General features: G+C 49.1%; 1 protein-coding gene across 4 annotated transcripts in view; it reads right to left on the reverse strand.

Moving 5' to 3' along the window:
• The window catches only part of SCN5A (sodium voltage-gated channel alpha subunit 5), a 100,260-nt gene extending 98,674 nt beyond the window's left edge, over positions 1-1,586 (reverse strand). For all 4 annotated transcript variants that reach the window (XM_065933021.1, XM_065933019.1, XM_065933023.1 and 1 more), the window contains exon 1: positions 1,451-1,586. The gene's annotated coding sequence lies outside the window, so the exon portion shown is untranslated. The remainder of the gene's footprint in view (positions 1-1,450) is intronic.
• Positions 1,587-16,851: the final 15,265 nt, after the last annotated feature.

Consider the following 16,851-nt stretch of genomic DNA (forward strand, 5'->3'; position numbering starts at 1 on the left):
AGTTCTCTGACCCGACCCGACCCTCACTCCTGTGGCTGCGGCAATGCTTGAGCTATCAGCCTGTGTCACTCTCGTCCCACCTTCCGGCTCCATTACCTCCCACTCTCGTGCACTTGCCCAGTGCTAACAGGGAAAGGCTGATGGCAGCGGTAGGGGCCTGGGCTTCTGATGGCGGGGGCCTCTGCTGCTCAGGGTCCCTCTGGATGCTGAAGAGCTGTGGGAATCACGGAGAGGGGAGACGTGCTGTGGCATGGTGGGCTCATAGGCAGTGCCTGTCTCCACCGGAAGGTCTAAGCTGTCTGTGGAGGTGCCTGGGTTCTCAGCAGGATGGGAGGAGACAGCTGAGGGAATGGAATATCAGCCCAGAACCCCAAGAGGAGACTGATCCCATCACCCCTGCTGGTCTTAAGCACTAAGGAGAGAAGATGACTCCTGCCACAACCTCGGCCATGGCTTCCGGATTCGGCTGTGCGCTGACCTCCAACAGGTGTTTGCGAGGCGGGCCTAAGGCCAGCGCCTGGTCCCCAGCATTCCCCTCACCACGAGCACTCTCCACATATCCAGCCCCCACAAGGTTAGGAACCTCTGCTTCCTCCCAGGGCGCCACCAAAGGCGATCAAATAACAAGTAGAAAACGGCCTTCCGTCAGGGCGCTTGGGTCTACCCGGTCAGAGCGAAGAGGGCAAAGAACTCGCCCGATCCCAGCGCACAGTCTCCCCTGGAGAGAGCCCACGGAGATCTCTCCGCAGTCAGGGCTCACAGAGACCAGATGTGTCCCCGTTAGGGCGTCAAGAGGGCACAGAGATCTTTCTATGGTCGGAGCGCGCAGAGATAGGACACGCGACATACATCTTCTCCTTTCGGGGTGCACAGAGATCTATCCCCGGCCAGGACCCGCAGAGATCTCACCCCAGAGAGGACAGCTCCGGCGGACTGCTCAGCAGGGCCCAGAGAAAGGGGAGTGCATGGCCCCTTCATTTCTAGCCCTGCGCGGTCAGTTCCTCCGCTCTCTGGAGTCACACTCACTGCGCTCCTAGTCGCTGTTCTGACCTTGGGGTCTCCGGCCTCCGGAATCCGGGTCCCAATCCCAGACCCTCCCCGAGTCTGCGCCAGGATCGGCCGGGAAGCCGGGGCCGCAGCTCCCCCTCCCCCGGCCCTCGACAGCGAACTGGGAAACCCGGAAGGAAAGGGAAGGGGAGGGGGCGCGCGCCGGCTAGAGACGCACCCCCCCACCCCGGGGATACCCTCCAGCCGGGCTGCTCTGCGCCCCTTCTTCTCCCTCCCCTACCCTCGGGGGCAGAGATGGGGGAGGGAGCCTGCCGGTGGACCCGGGGTTGGGGAGGGGGCGCGCAGGGGTTGGAGGCTCCAACCCTCGGGGAGGAAAGTTGGGCGGCGGCAGGCAGAGGGGATTCCGGCCGGGCCGGGGCTGCTGGAGGAGGCGCTCGCTCACCTGCTGGTCCCCCGGCCCGGGTCCCGGGATGGGCGGCAGCGGCTCGGCACGGACTCGCTCGGCGCGGGGCTCCGGGCACCGGGCGCAGGCTCAGCGGCCCCGGGGGCGCGATCCCCGCATCCCACGGGCGCCGCCGCCGTCTCGGCTCCGCAGCTCGGCTCAGGCTCCGGGGCTCGGCGGGCGGCGCGGGCTCGGGCTGGGGGCGGGGTCGGGGGCGGGCCCCGCCTGGGCTCGGCCTGGGGCTTGGGGCCCCAGGCTGGCTCCGCCCCAGAGCGACGCGCCCCGGACTCCGCACGTGGCGCTCCGCCCGCTCTGAGGGTGAAGTCCTGGGCACCCGCCGGGGCGCACACCCCCGCGCTGACCTGGGGGCGCCCCGCCACAGAAAGCGGCCCACGCGGACGCGACAGACGCGCGCAGACCCGGCACACGCGGGGGTACACACAGAGCTTCCCGGAGACGCTCTGCCACCGCCACCCACGCCTACGCGGACAGGCAGATACCCTGGCACAGGCGAGGTGCGCACTCACACATGCTCACTGACCTGGGGACCCTACCACAGCCCTCGCCTCTGTGGACACGGACAGACGCTGACATTCGCAGACACCCGCTGTCATAGACACACACAGACACCCACACGGACACAGGCAGACACGTCGCTGACACACACAGACACTGAGGCAGACATGGTGTGACAGACTCAGGGACACCTGCGTGACTCAGAGACACAACCACTGACACAGTGACACAGAGACACACACAGAAAACCACAGTCTCCTGGAGACACACGCACACAGAGCACAGAAGTCTGCACGCCGGGGACACTTATCCTGACACATCGGTACTGACAGAAACACACCCAGGCCGGAAAGGACCAGCACAACAGACCCAGCCATCACGGGGACACCCACCCTGAAGCAGACACACTCACTGACCCTGTTGATCTACAGGAAACTTCCACCTTGACGCACCCATAGGCACTCACGTGCCGACACTGGGACAGACTGTCTCGCACACGGATGCAGAGACCCGCACACTGACTAGTATTGTCATTCACACACACAGGCTGACCCCCAGGGAGACACACCCAGGAACACACACACATCCTTGTTTAAAAGAAACAGGCCACCAGGTTTTGCCCACAGGCCAAAAACATCTTTGGAAGGGACTGGGCTATTGCCCAGAGTCAACACAGGAGCACACACATAAACACACACAGAGATACACAGTCTTTGTCTTCTTCCCCAGCAGCCTTCTAATCTCTCCTGACATTTTTTTTCAACGCTCCTAAATGTAAATAGCGCTTTCAGAGGGCACCCAGGTGCTGTGTTTGGGAGCTTAGAAGCTGTGACTTGCCTCTCCGTGTTTGGGATCTTGGAGACATCACCAGGGGGCCATCCTCCATTTGGGACCTGAGTGTGGGGCTTCAGGGATCACTGGGTGCCTTACCTATATGCTGACGAGCTATCTGTCCCTACAGAAAGTCAGTCTGTAGGAAAGTTCAGGACACAGGACCCTTTCTGGCCCTGGGTCTGATAGGGTGGCTGGCGCCAGACAGATAAACCACATTCCTGCCTCCTGCTTCTGGTCCCCTGATGGGTCTCAGGTAGGCCAGCATCTCCCACTAGCGGCCAGAGAGGGAAGTGCAGACAATGTCAATTTTTAGCACCACCTGACCCCATGCCTCCTAGGTGGGAGGAGAGGGCAGCAGAACCTAGGTCCTCCCTGAGGTTTTCCACCAGGCTTCTGGAGCCCCAGAATGAAGGTTCAAACTTGCAAACGAACGTCGGGCCAAGCAGGAGACTCAGAACAGAGGCTGCTGCGGGGGTGGGCTCAGAGAGACTCCGTGCTTCATCTACATCTAGCAGAGGTGGGCTTCTCACACTCCTTATGGTGGGCACCTGGATTTTGCTTGCAGGAGAGGTATGCACCCCAGATTTAAACAAGGGCAGAGAAGCTCATTAGAAGGAGAGGGAAAAGCTCTGATTCGGTTCAGATTCAGAGATTCAGCTAACATATCTGGTGGTCGGAGAGTGGAGGCAGAGGGCAGGAAAGGTTAATGGACCAGAGACAGGGCACCTCCCCCAAGGAGCCCTTGTTAAGATCTGGGAGACTCCCTTCTCTTTGCCAGACCCCATTTAATGTAAGCAGGAACATGCAGTCGGCAGAGAACAATCCCAGGTTCTAAAAACTGTTGCCTTTATTCCACTCTTCCCCCTAACTGAGGTTCCCAGTTGGGTTAAGCACTTTGTCATTGTGCATCCACAGAGGATTCCTTCCCCTCTTCTATTACCTCTTTTTATTTCTCCTCCCTGCCACCACCACGTTGCTGTCAGCTCCCTCCCCACATAGGAGCCCTTCCTTATAGGTAGGTCTTTAAATATGCACACATCTTTGTAAAATATGCAATAGTTGCTTGTGCCTATGGATTTTCATGTGTTTTTACTGCCCCAGCATTTTTTGGGTTTGTTTTACTTCTATTGAAACTACATACGGAAAAGTGCACAAACCCGAAGTGTTCAGTGCAAGAGTTGTTTAACCCTGTTAGCTGAACCCATCCCTATAGCCAGCACACAGTTCAAGAAACGAAACAGCAACCACACCCCAGACATCCCCTTCCTGCCCTCTTCCTGTCACCAGCACTTCTCCCCTGGGCTTAACTACTATACTCACAGTCAATTCCCTAGGTTAGTTTTGCCCAGTTCTGATATTTATTTAACTAGCCTCAGATAGTACAAATGCTTGTGTCTGGTTCTTCTGATTAGGTTTGTGAGCTTCATCCCTGTGGCTGCTTGTAGTCATATATATAGTTCGTTTGTTCTCATTGCATAGAATTCCACTGTATGAATACCCCACACTTCATTTATCTGCTCTTTGGCTGACGGGCATTTGGTGGTTTTATCTGAGGGTTACTATGACTAGCACTGCTATGAGCGTTCCAGGGTGTGAATTTCAGCGGCCATCTCTGTGCATTTCTGCCAGGGGCATACCTGGGAGTGGCATTGCTGGGCCATGGGAGGGAGTGTGCACACTTTTAGGAGACACGGCCAAATAGTTTTCCAAAGTGGTTCTACCAACATACTCCACCAGTGGTGAATGTATAGAGAATTCTGGTTCATCTGCATTCTCTCGCATTTGGTATTTTTGTCATTTTCATTTTAGCCACTTGAGTGGGTGGGAAGAGGTTTCACATTGTGGTTTTAATTGGCATTCCCCTGATGACTAATGAAATGGAGCATTTTTCATGGTTTATTGGCCATTTGTGTGTATGTGCTTTCCATTTATATAAAATGGGCATTGTTCTAACTTTCATTCTTTTTCTAATGTTTCTCCCTTAATGCTGTGCTTTTGAGCTCTATGCATGTTTTGGTGTGGGCAGCTAGTTCTTGGCTTCTGATAGCTGCAGAGTGTTCTGTGTTATGCACCCACCGAGTTTTATTTATCCAGTCCCCTCTAGAGGGATGCTAGGTAGGGTTGAAGATGGAAGAGTAGTAACTGGCTTGTGTTTCTGTTGGCTTCACTCTGCTGATGCCTGAGGCGGGGTGGGGGGAGGTAAAGAAGCAAGCTGATTCAGGGTTCAGAATCCACTGGCACTTAGTACTAGGCATCTTAGAAGGTGGAGGTGCAGGTTGGGGCTAAAAACAGGAGGTGTGGGGGGAAACCGCACAGAAAAACCCATAGCTCAGGTAGATGCCTCCTCCCTACCTCCCCAAGCTAAAGGCTGGTCCTTCCCCATTCACTTGACTACCTCTGGCTCTGGGAGAGGGCATCTGGCAGGAGTCGGAAGCCTTCCTGTGAGTAAAGGATCTACTGAGATCTCTGGATCTCTCTGCTAGGTGCCATAACTCAGGCAAAAGACTGAGGAATTCCGCATGAGAAAATGACCAGCCCAAGAGAAAAGACCTCTGATCCTGGGCACCTACCCAGTCTTGTCCACTGGAAGCCCTGCCGTCTGGGAGCTGTGCTCCCTCCACATTCATTGCCATCTTCCTTCTCCTTTGCCTGTCTCCCCTATGGAGGCTGGACAAGCTGAGTATTTGCCTGTCCAATTTTCCCTATAGCTGGGGCTGGCCACGTGATTCTATAATGGCCTGGAGTCATAAGCAAAGCTTTGCTGGGGAAGGGCGGATCCTGGGAAAGCATTTCCTCTCCTGATGAAAGAGGACAGGAGCAGTGGGGTGAGCTGTCTTCCTTCTCCCCCTTCCTCCTGCCTTGAATGAGGGTACGATGCTTGGAGATGATGAAGCCATCATGTGTCCATGCAGGGAAGGCCAGGAGATTTGGAGTGGTTGACCCCAGTGATCATGATCCCCAGAGCCCACACCTCCATACTTTCTTTCACCCCTTGTGTAGACAGACGAAACCAGATTCTCTCTTATTTGCAACCAGGTTGTGTTGAATGGGGAGGGATCTGGAAACCCAGGTGCTCTTAATACAAACCGTACACCAGCTCTCTTGTTTTTGGCCTCACCTCTCCTCCCTACTTCCAGAGGTACCTAGTGTCTGAGTTCTAGAAATATTCCAGGGTTTTGAGGTGGAGGAGTTCTTTGCACTCCTTGGCACGCTTCCTTTGGCAGGCTCTTTGAATTCAACCTTCCCTGCTCTGAAGTCAGTTACCATTCACCCCATTCACAACTTCCAAAAAGTTGTTATCATAGCTGCTGTTGCTTCCTCTTCCAGACATTTTGTCCTTGTAGGGAGGGTTTATGTCTTTTAAAATTGTTTTGGTATAATTTTAGTGAAATTTTAAGAGATGTCTTCAGTCCAGTATATTTTGAAGGAAGTCTTCCATATCAGTTTCTCCTCCAGATAAGTTTAAGTAGCAGTCATATGGTACCCTTGTGGGTTGTCAGCATTCTCTTTGGAAGGGGCTTTGCTCATGTTCAAGGGCAAGGACCTGTGTGCTAAGTCGCTCAGGCATGTCTGACACTTTGCAACTCCATGGACTGCAGCCCACCAGGCTTCTCTGTCCACGGGGATTCTCCAGGCAAGAATACTGGAGTGGCTTGCTGTTCCCTTCTCCAGGGGGTCTTCCTGACCTAGGGATCGAACCCAGGTCTACCACATTGCAGGCAGATTCCTTACCGTCTTAGCCACCAGGGAAGCCTAAGAATACTGGAGTGGGTAGCCTATCCCTTCTCCAGGAGATCTTCCTGATCCAGAAATTGAACTGGGGTCTCCTGCATTGCAGGCAGATTCTTTACCAGCTGAGCTACCAGGGGATGGTGACCTGATTCCCCCTTTATACCTAGGTGAAGGACAGGCTAACACTTATTGGGGGACCATTACCAGCTGGGACCTGCTGGGTCCTACATCTACCTTCAGCCCTAGTCATACCCAACCCCTTACCTCTGCCAGCTCCCAGCCCAAATAATGCCGGTCTTCAAATGAAGAGCCGCCCCTTCCTCCAGACACTCGACTGCCATCTGCTGGAGAATTGAGAGAAAATAGACGTAAATCTCTGATGGCTAAGAATGTTCATTTTGCCCCCAAATTGTGTGAAGCACAACCGTACGTGTCTGACTGCTCCAGCCTCCACCTAGACCATCTCTTCCTCATAAACTCTTGTCCCTCACACATCAGCTCTGACCAGTGTAGTGAACTAGAGATCCAGGCTTGGAGGGTGGGAAGCTCAGCTCAGATCAATTACTATTGTCCACGCAAACTCGGATGACACATATACCCTTTCCAGACTTTACTCATATACAGAGTGGAATAACTATATACCCACCCGACTGAGTTGTTGAGAGGATCAAATGAAATAACACGTGAGAACTACAATAAATATTTTACAGGCTGAACTTGGCATTCGTACTGACTGAAGCCTGTTCACCCTTTGCCTTCGGTTGGGTTCCCTGGAAACACTCTGAGATGGAGGTTTTCATGTATGAGGTTTCTAGGGAGTGGACTGGGGATCAACGTCCGTAAGGATGTGAGGGAGCAGGGTTGGGCAGAGGAGACGTTGATCTCCAATGCAGCTGCAACAGAGGCCAAAGGCCACAGGAGACTCTGGAGCTGGGTGATCCCGTGAAGTTGTCCCCAGTTGATACTGAGGAGAGTGAGCAACTTTTTCTACCTGAACTTCAATCATTGGTGGTACAATGGTGAGGCAGCTCCTGCAAGCCAGGGGCAGTGCTCAGAGTGCGTGTAGCTTTGAGCTGTCAGCAACCATACTCCTGGCAGCTGGAGGGACAACAGCATCTCGATCCTAAGAGGGGCGGGGGGCAGTTTGCCACAGCATCCTCCTACCCTGGGTTGTATATGTGGGGTCGTATATGTGTTGGTCTCAGCAGATGTGATATGGCAGGTGTTGGAAAAGAGCCAAAGATGGATTCTGTGCACAGAAAAACCGTCCTGGGTCTGGGTTTTGTAGAATAAGAAGCACTAGCCTGCTGTGGCCAGGGTCAGATCTCCTGGACTTCATTTCTTCCACTCAGCTGCCCTCTCTACTAGCTTCATCTATTTGAATCATATTCCATAGACGCATCCCAGGTCCACATAGGGCAACCTGCTTCCTGTTCTGTCCCAGTCCACAAAGGCCATGTGGTCCCCCTGAGTCCTGCCACCTTCATAACTGTGACGTGGTTGCCCTGTGTCATAGCTTGTATCGGCACAGTTGTGGATTCGAGGAAGAGGTTCAGTATGAGAGACTCAGAAGCTGTGAACCAGAGTCTGGGCCCCCGAGTGCAGCCCACAGCTGTGTTTGTGGGCGGGGATGTTGAGGGGCAGCTCCAGTGTGTCTGACAGTTTATAGTGCTACAAATGCCTTTAAGGAGGACACACACTGTCCTGTCCTCTTTGGTTCCCACCATTTCTTTCTCTACCATGTTTTACATTGTATTATGTATTATGTGAGTGTTTGGGTTCTCCTCTTCTGGATGAGGGCCCAGCACCCCACGAGGACCCTGGACCACCCCATGTGGTCACGTGAACGAGGATCAGAAGTAGGTGGGTGCTGATGGGAGGGATGGAAATTCTGGGCTCTGGGTAGGGAAGCAGTTTGGGGCAGGAATGGAATTGAGGCTAATGGAGGGTGAGGCTGGTTACAGGGGAGCTGGGGAGCTATGCTCATAGCTAGAGACCCCCGCCAGATGGGCACTGTGCTTGGTCACAGAGTTCCTATCACAGTTTGATTTTTCTGCCTCCGTGAAGCATTTTTATTGATACACATAACTTGAGTGAATCTCAAATGTGTCATGCTGGGTGAAGGGAGTCAGCCTCAAGAGGTTACATATACTGGAAGATTCCATCTATAAGGCATTCTGGAGAAGGCAAAACTAAAGGAACAGGAAACAGATCGGTGGTTGCCAGGGGCTGGTGTGGAGGGAGGTGTGGGGTTGGAGGGGCAGCATGAGAGAGGGAATGTTTTAAGATCTGGGTCGTGACCGTGGTGGTGGTTACATGACTCTGCGCTTGACAAAAACTCACAGAACTGTACACTAAAAAGGATGAATTTGCATGAATGTAAATTAAAATATAAATATACAATTTAAAAAGAAAAAAGAAGGCATCTTTACCTTTTTGAACAGAAGTGGTATTTCCTTCAGGCATGTGTGAGTGTGTGTGTGTGTGTGTGTGTGGGTGTGTGTGTGGAAGAGAAAGGAGAGGTGTGTGTGGTTCTTGAAGAGACAATGGTCAAAGCTGCTGTTCTGAGCCCCAGAGAGCTGGAACAGGGTCTGTGGACTGCAGGCATTCAATCTCCACTGCTCTGCACATGAGCTTGAACTGAAGGCTCTGGTTGCCCAGAAACAGGGGTTGTGGACTTTAAAATGAAAGCCTGGATTTTTTTTTTTTTTTTTTGGTTTGTTTGTTAGTTCTGTTCTTTTTTTCTGTTTTTCCCCAGACACTTGCTCCCTAGTGCTGCCGTGGTAGAAAGCAAGGGAGGGAGCCAGTGAGTGGGTCCTGGTTCCACACCTAGGGAACCTCTTAGCTCCTGCCCCTCTCCAGCATCCACAGCGTCCTAAGAGTAAAAGCTTCACAGATACAGAAAGAGGATATGGGGTCAGCAGTCCCAACGACTCAAGCCCTGGTGCGGGGCAGCCCAACTCCCAGAATCCTCCAGGCCTCAGTTTCCCCATCTCTAAGACAAAAGCCTGTGGGGATTATAAAATTCTCTGACATTTCACGAGTGCTGTAGCAACAAAGGAAGGAAGCCCACAAGCCCAGAGGCACCCAAGGAAGGACTCTGTCCACACGCTGACGTGTGTCCTGGGGCGCCATGGCTGGCAGATCACCCAACCCCCTCTCCCCCACCTCCACACTCCTGAGAGGAGAGGGTGAGCCAGGGTGCCCAGGCCTGACAAGAGACTTCAGAAGACTTTGTAGGGAAATTGGTTTTTTCACTGCAAGTCAATGCTTTGGGCCAGAAAATGCTCAGAAGTGGCAGCAGCTGACAAAAGCCGCCTCTTGTCTGCGAGTGTATCAGCTTTTGAAGAGATAAGAGGCAGGGGCTGGAGTGCAGGCTTCTCAAGAGAAGGCTGACAGGAGAACAGAGGAGCTGCCTCCCACTCTCGCCCGCTCATAGCATCGGGGCTGCCGGGGCGGGGACATCAACCATGCCAGCTCCTTCACTGCTCTCAGGGGAGGGGATAGTCCTGGAATGAGGAGTGGCCTGCCTCAGGCCTGGAAGTGACAGTGGCTGTTGTTGCTGGGGTCCCTAGGGGTGAATGTGGGGCCCTGGCATCTTCAATGTGCACCGTGGGAGTATAGAGCTGCTCTGGACTCCTAATTTCTGAGAGGTGCAGAGAACAGGATCCCTTAGGCCCCCATACTGGAAAGGAGTGTTGGGCATCAGGTCAGGCTTGCTTCCCAGGGAGCTTGGCTTCAGCTTTTAGCTATCTGCATCTTCAAGCTGAAGGAGAAGTCCTTATCACTTATTTAGATAGAGAGTAATTTAATGTAAAGATTGTTAATGAGGTAGTAAGTTGTCAGTTAGGTAACTGAAAAGGTAAAAAGACAACCCTTTCCATGGTGGATGGTGTGCCATTCCCTGAGGGTACAGGCAAGGCTGGTCTCCTGTGCTGAATAGTTATATAATGGAGGACCAGAACCTAGAAGGGATTGTGTTCTTGTTGGAACTTAGTCATGTGGGGGGGCTGTGAGAAAAGAAATGTGGGCAACTTCCACTCATGCCTTCAGAAGGAAAGAATGTGCCCTCCCCTTTCCCACCTCCTACTGGCTGGAATGTGCAGACAGCAGTGCTAGTCAGGGGCGCCCTCTTGAACCATGAGATAGAAGCGTCATGGTGAAGATGTCAGAGTAGCTCAATAGAAGGATGGTTCTGGAGCTGCTTTTCAGTCCTAGACTTCTCATCTGGACTTCTGTGTGGCAGAGTAATGAACCTCTGACTGTCAGCCTCTGCTATAGGAGCCAATGCTACATTCAGTCCATATTAACTGATACAGAATAAAGCATTTGGCAAAACCCAACACCTATTCATGATATAACCTCTCACTTGGTTAGGAATAGAGGGGAACTTCCTCAACTTGAGAAAGAGCATCTATAAAAAACCTACAACTGACATCATATTTAATGGTGAAAAACAGGATGCTTTCCCTCTAAGACTGGGAAGCAAGGCAAGGATGACTATTCTCATCAGTCTTATTCACCATAGTACTGGAAGTTCTAGCCAGGCAAGAATAAAAAGAAGTAAAAGCGTACATATTAAAAAAGAAAGAAAGAAAGAAAATAAAAAAGAAAGCAAGTTCCCTGTTTGCAGATGACATTATCTATTAGAAAATCCCAAGGAATCTACAAAAGCAAACTCCTATAACTAACCAATGAGTTGAGCAAGATCCCAGGATACAAGATCAACACACAAAATGCAATCACACTTCTATATACTAACAGTGAGCTGAAATTAAAACACAACTATCATTCTAATTACTTCAAGGAAAATGAAATGCTTACATGTAAAGCTAGTAAAACATGTATAGGATCCAAATGCTAAAAATTATAAGATGTGTATTTTAAAAATTCAAGAATATCTAAATAAATAGAGATACATACCATGTTAATGAATTTTAAGACTCATTATAGTGACTATGTCAATTCTTCCCAAATTAACCTACAGAGTTATTGCAATTCTTGTCAAAAATCTCAGCAATAGTTTTTGTAGACATTGTCAAGTTTATTCTAAATTCTATATGGAAAGGCCCAGGATTTACAATAGCTAAAATAATTTTGAAAATAAAAAGTGGGAGAAATCACTCTCCTTAAAGTTCAGGCTTACTACATATCCACAGCAATCAAGATAGTGTAGCACCGGTGAGGGGCTAAGCACAAAAATCCTTGGAATGGAAGACAGAACTCAGAAAAAAACCCCACAAAATGTCCAACTGATTTTTGACAGAGGTGCAAAAGCAATTCAATGGAGTAAGGATGAAAGTGAAGTGAAAGTTGCTCAGTCGTGTCTGACTCTTTGCAACCCCATGGACTATACAGTCCATGGAATTCTCCAGGCCAGAATACTGGAGTGGATAGTCTTTCCCTTCTCCAGGGAATCTTCCCAACCCAGGGATCGAACCCAGGTCTCCTGCATTGCAGGTGGATTCTTTACCAGCTGAGCCACCAGGGAAGCCCAAGACTTTTGAATAAATGGTATAGGAGCAATTGGATATCTCTAGGCAAAAAAATGAACCGAAACCCAAACCTCAAAGTTAACTCAAAATAGATCACATACTTAAATGTAAATGTAAAACTAAAAAACTTTTAGAAAAATATGTAGGTGAAAGATTTCAGGACTTAAACTTGACATTAAAAACATGATCCATAAAAGGAAAATTTGGCAAATTGCATGTCACCAAAATTAAAAAACTTTTGCTCTGCAAAAGATCCTCTTAAGAGGATGAAAAGACAAGATACTTGCAGCTCATATACCTGAAAGAGGACTCCTGTCTAGAATATATACAAAATTCTCTAATCTCAACAGTAACACTAACCCAGACAATAAAATTGAAAAATGGACCAAAGACATGAACAGATGCTTCACTGAAGAGGATTTACAGATGGCAAATAAGGACATGAAAAGATGTTCAGTACCCTTAACCATTAGGTCAATGAGGGTTTGCTTGTGGAATTGTCCTTTTCTACTTTTCTCTTTATTTTAAAGTTAGGATAAAAATTAGCAAGAAAAAAATTCTACCCAAACCAAATAAGTCAACAAACAAGAGTTAAGTGAGTGGAGAGAGTCTAGATCACCGTTCAGTCAAGTTTTGCTGTGAAGGAGATCAGGGAGATGGACAGGAGGAAGACATTAGGAGAAGGGGGAAGGAAGTGTGTGTGTTTTAAGGTGGGGGATAAAGAACATATTTGAAGGCTGATGGGAATGAAGATATTGATGATGAAGGAGGGTGGATGAAGATGTACGTGGTCCAGAGCACAGATTGACTTTTGATTTCAGCAGAAACTTTTCTCCATTTTAGGAGGAGGGAACACAGAGAATATGCTCATTGAGGCAGGTGAATTGGTCTATTTGCTGGTGGGAAGCTGTCTGATAACTTTATTCTTTCAATGAAGTGTAAAAGGATGTTAAATTGTTAAGTGTTGATTGAGACACCAAAATATAATACATCTGACATGTTAAAGTAAGGTGCTAGACCAAGATGCAAATTTTTGAAGAAATACTTACATGACTCTTAAAACTCCACCTATACTGAGGGATGAAGGAGTAAGGCTGTCAGGATGATGATGGAAGAATTTTTCGAGGGTCAGGTGAGAAAAGACCACCTGAGTCCTGGGTGAGAATCTTCCAGGATTCCTTGGGGCTAGAGGAATCTTGAAATCATGGATCACCTATATATGCTATGAGACATGCTTTTTTTTTTTTTTTTTTTTATGGAAGCCCTGCAACTACCCTAAAAATTGAATGTATTGTTGAATAGACCTACGCCAACACTTCAGAGACAGAGGAGGCAACATAGCAGAGTAGAAGGACTTAAGCTTACCGTCTCTCTTAAAAATACCAAGATCACAACTAACTGCTGAACAACTATTGACAAAAAAGACTTGAACCTACCAAAGAAGATATTATACATCCGAAGACCAAGAAGAAAGCACAGCGAGACGGTAGGATGGGAGCTTTGGGTATATAATCAAATTCCATATCCACTGTCTCCCACAAACTGGTAAATAATTCTGTCACAGAGTTTCTCCCACAGGAGTGAGAGTTCTGAACCCGTCAGGCTCCCCAGCCTGGGGGTCTGGCATAGGGAGGAGGAGGCCCCAGAGCATCTGGCTTTGAAGGCCAGCGGGGCTTGAATGCAGGAGCTGGGCGAAACAGTGACTCCACTGCGGGAGGGCGCACATGAGATGTCACAGGCGCTGGGACTCAGAGCAGGGCAGTGACTCTAGGAGCCTGGACCAGACCTACCTGCCTGTCTTGGTGGGTCTCCTGGGAAGGTGGGGGGCAGCTGTAGCTCTCACTGGGGGCAAGGACACTGACGGTGGAAGCCTCAGCGAATAGTCCTCTTCACAAGCTCTCCCGAAGGCTGCCATTTTGGTGCCAAGACTTGATCCCACCCAATAGACTGCAGGATCCAGTATTGGGACATCTCTGGCCAAACAGCCAACAGGGTGGAATGCAGGCCCACCCACCAGCAGACAGTCTGCCCACAGCCACCTCTAAATACATACACCCCTTGACGGGGCCTTGCCCACCAGAAAGACAAACCCAGCCCTACCCTCCAGCAGACAGGCAACCGGCCCTCCCACCAGGAAGCCTGCACAAGCCCCTGGGCCAACCCCACCCGCCTGAGGGCAGACACCAGGAGTGAGAGGAGCTATAGTCCTGCAGCCTGCAGAATGCAGACCACAGACACAGAAAGTTAGATACCATAAGATATATATTTCAGAGGAAGGAACAACGCAAAACTCCAGAAGAAAACTAAGTGACGTAGAGATAGGCAATCTGCCTGAAGGTGGAAGGATTTTTAAGGATGACTCTTTGATGGGAGGGGCAAGAGTGGGCTGAGACAGTGTACAGAGACCCATCCCCATGTCCACTGGCGAGGTACTGTGTGTGGGGTGCCTGCCTTTATATCTGAACCCTGTGAGGAGGATTTTAAGAGGCCAACTGTGGGATCCTTGCAAATGGGAGATGTAGTGGTTGGTGTTTGCTCCTACCTGGGACATTAATCAGCTAAAAGTGGGCTGTCCTAGCTGTTGGCAGAGAAGCTGAAGGAGAGGTGGCTTTGTTGTGATGGAGATGCCCTCCCAGAATTTGGCAGAGTATTTGTCAGACCTGTGACTGTCCCCAGGCATCAGATGTGGGGTATGAGAGAGAGAAAAAGAGAGTGAGTCTATGAATCTATCAGGGCCCCTCAGCAGACAGCACCTGGAGGTGGACCGCCTCAGGGCTTCTCAGGGCTACAGAAGGAAGTGAGTAGGAGGATGAGCTAGAGGAGAGGGTATTGCTCCAAACAAAGGACCTGCAGGTGAGAGATCTCCAGGAATCAGAGCTTTTCGATGAAGTCACAAAAACTCCCAGAGGGTCATCTTTAAATGTTGGCCTGGCTCAGGAAGTGGGAGAATTTTCCAGTGCCCTTCTCTCTCCAACCCCCAAACCCTGTTGGAATCAGAAACAGCACCTAGGAGAGCAGGAGCAGACAAGTGAGGGAGAAAGCAATCAACACAACCAACACCCCTTCCCAGGAAGCCAGCAGCCAGCCTGCTGCAGCCCGCCTTAGCTAAGGAGGAGGAAGAGCCAAAACCTTGAATGAAGTTGGAAACTTTGGCTATTACACAGGACTGACATGCTAAATATCACATCAACTGTGTTTGGGGCTTAAAGTGACCAACAGACTTCTTATTACATAAGAGTAGTTAGAAAAGTTCTGGGATAATCCAAGATTTCATTCAGAAGTGTTACAACTTGTATCCCCAAGAGGAAATGCAGATACCCAATATGTGCTTGAAAAGATGTTCAACATCGCTAACAGCAAGGAAATGCAAATCAAAACCACAATGAGATACCGTCACACTCCTGTCATCAAAGAAACACAAACAAAAAATGTTGGCGAGGATGTCAAGAAAACGGGACTCTCGTACACTGTTGCTGGGATTGTAAATTGATGCAGCCACTGTGGAAAACAGTACGGAGGTTTCTCAGAAAACTAAAAGTAGAACTACTATATGACCCAGCAATGCCACTTCTGGGTATGTATGCGAAAGAGAAAACACACATATTCAAAACCATACATGTACTCAATGTTCATAGCAACATTATTTACAAATGCCAAGATATGGGAACAACCCAAGTCTCTATCAATAGGTGAATAGGTAAAGAAGATGTGTGTGTGCACTCGTGTGTGTGCGTGCACACACACACATTGGACTACTACTCAGCCATAAGAAAAGGAATGAAATTTTCTCATTTGGAGCAACATGGAAGGTTATTATGCTATATGAAAGAAGTCAGACAAAGACAAATACTGTGTAATATCACTTATCTGTGGAGTCTAAAAATTACAACAAATTAGTGAATCTAACAAAAGAGAAGCAGATGCACCAGATATAGAGAACAAACTAGTGGTTACCAGTGGAGAGAGGGAAGGAAAGAAGGGAAATATTAGGGAGGGGGATTAAGAGGTACAAACTATTATGTACAAAATAATGTATAAGGATATATTGTACAACACAGGGGATACAGCCAATATCTTATAGTAAATATAAATGAAGTATAAACCCTTACAGTTTTTGAATCACTACATTTTATACCTGTAACATATAATATTAATATTGTGCATCAACTACACTTCAATAAAAAATAAAAATTTAAGAAATGGTGAATGGCAAAAATGAAATTGCATCACTGAATAGAGAAGTAGGAGTTGGGAGCATAGACTGAGAATGAATGATGGGGAGAAGTCAGGGGTTAGAAGGATTGGAGGTTTGAGAAGAGACACAAAGGTGTCATTTTGGTGGGTAGGAAAATGAACTTTCTAGGGAAATGCAGGACAGGATCATTGGACAATATTTAGAGCCCATCTAAGGTTTGTGATTATGAAACTGAAATAAGACCAGCAACTGTCTGGAGTAGGAGCAAAGAGGGTAGAGATTTGGGTTTAACTGGAGTAGTTTAAGGTTTTATTGCACATGTAGGATTCAGGTGGAAAGTGGCAAAAGATCTGAAAGTGTTTCGAAGCATGTGATTATCAAGCTAGACCATGACATCAGAGTGAGCAAGAGGAGAATGGGAGTGATGAAAAGGCAAAGGATGGAAGACCTACAGCCTTTGGAGAATTATATTTCAGTGGAGGTAATAAGGTAAGTGTACTGGTGAGGGGATAGTTGGCCAAAGTATAAGATTGGTGTTGTTGATAGTGATGACAAGGTTCAGGGTAGACCACTGTCTCAGGAGCGAATGCAGGGTGAGGGATATGATCACTGGATCTGAGAAACCCGAG

Source organism: Muntiacus reevesi, chromosome 4, assembly GCF_963930625.1.
Source record: "Muntiacus reevesi chromosome 4, mMunRee1.1, whole genome shotgun sequence".
NCBI lineage: Eukaryota > Metazoa > Chordata > Mammalia > Artiodactyla > Cervidae > Muntiacus > Muntiacus reevesi.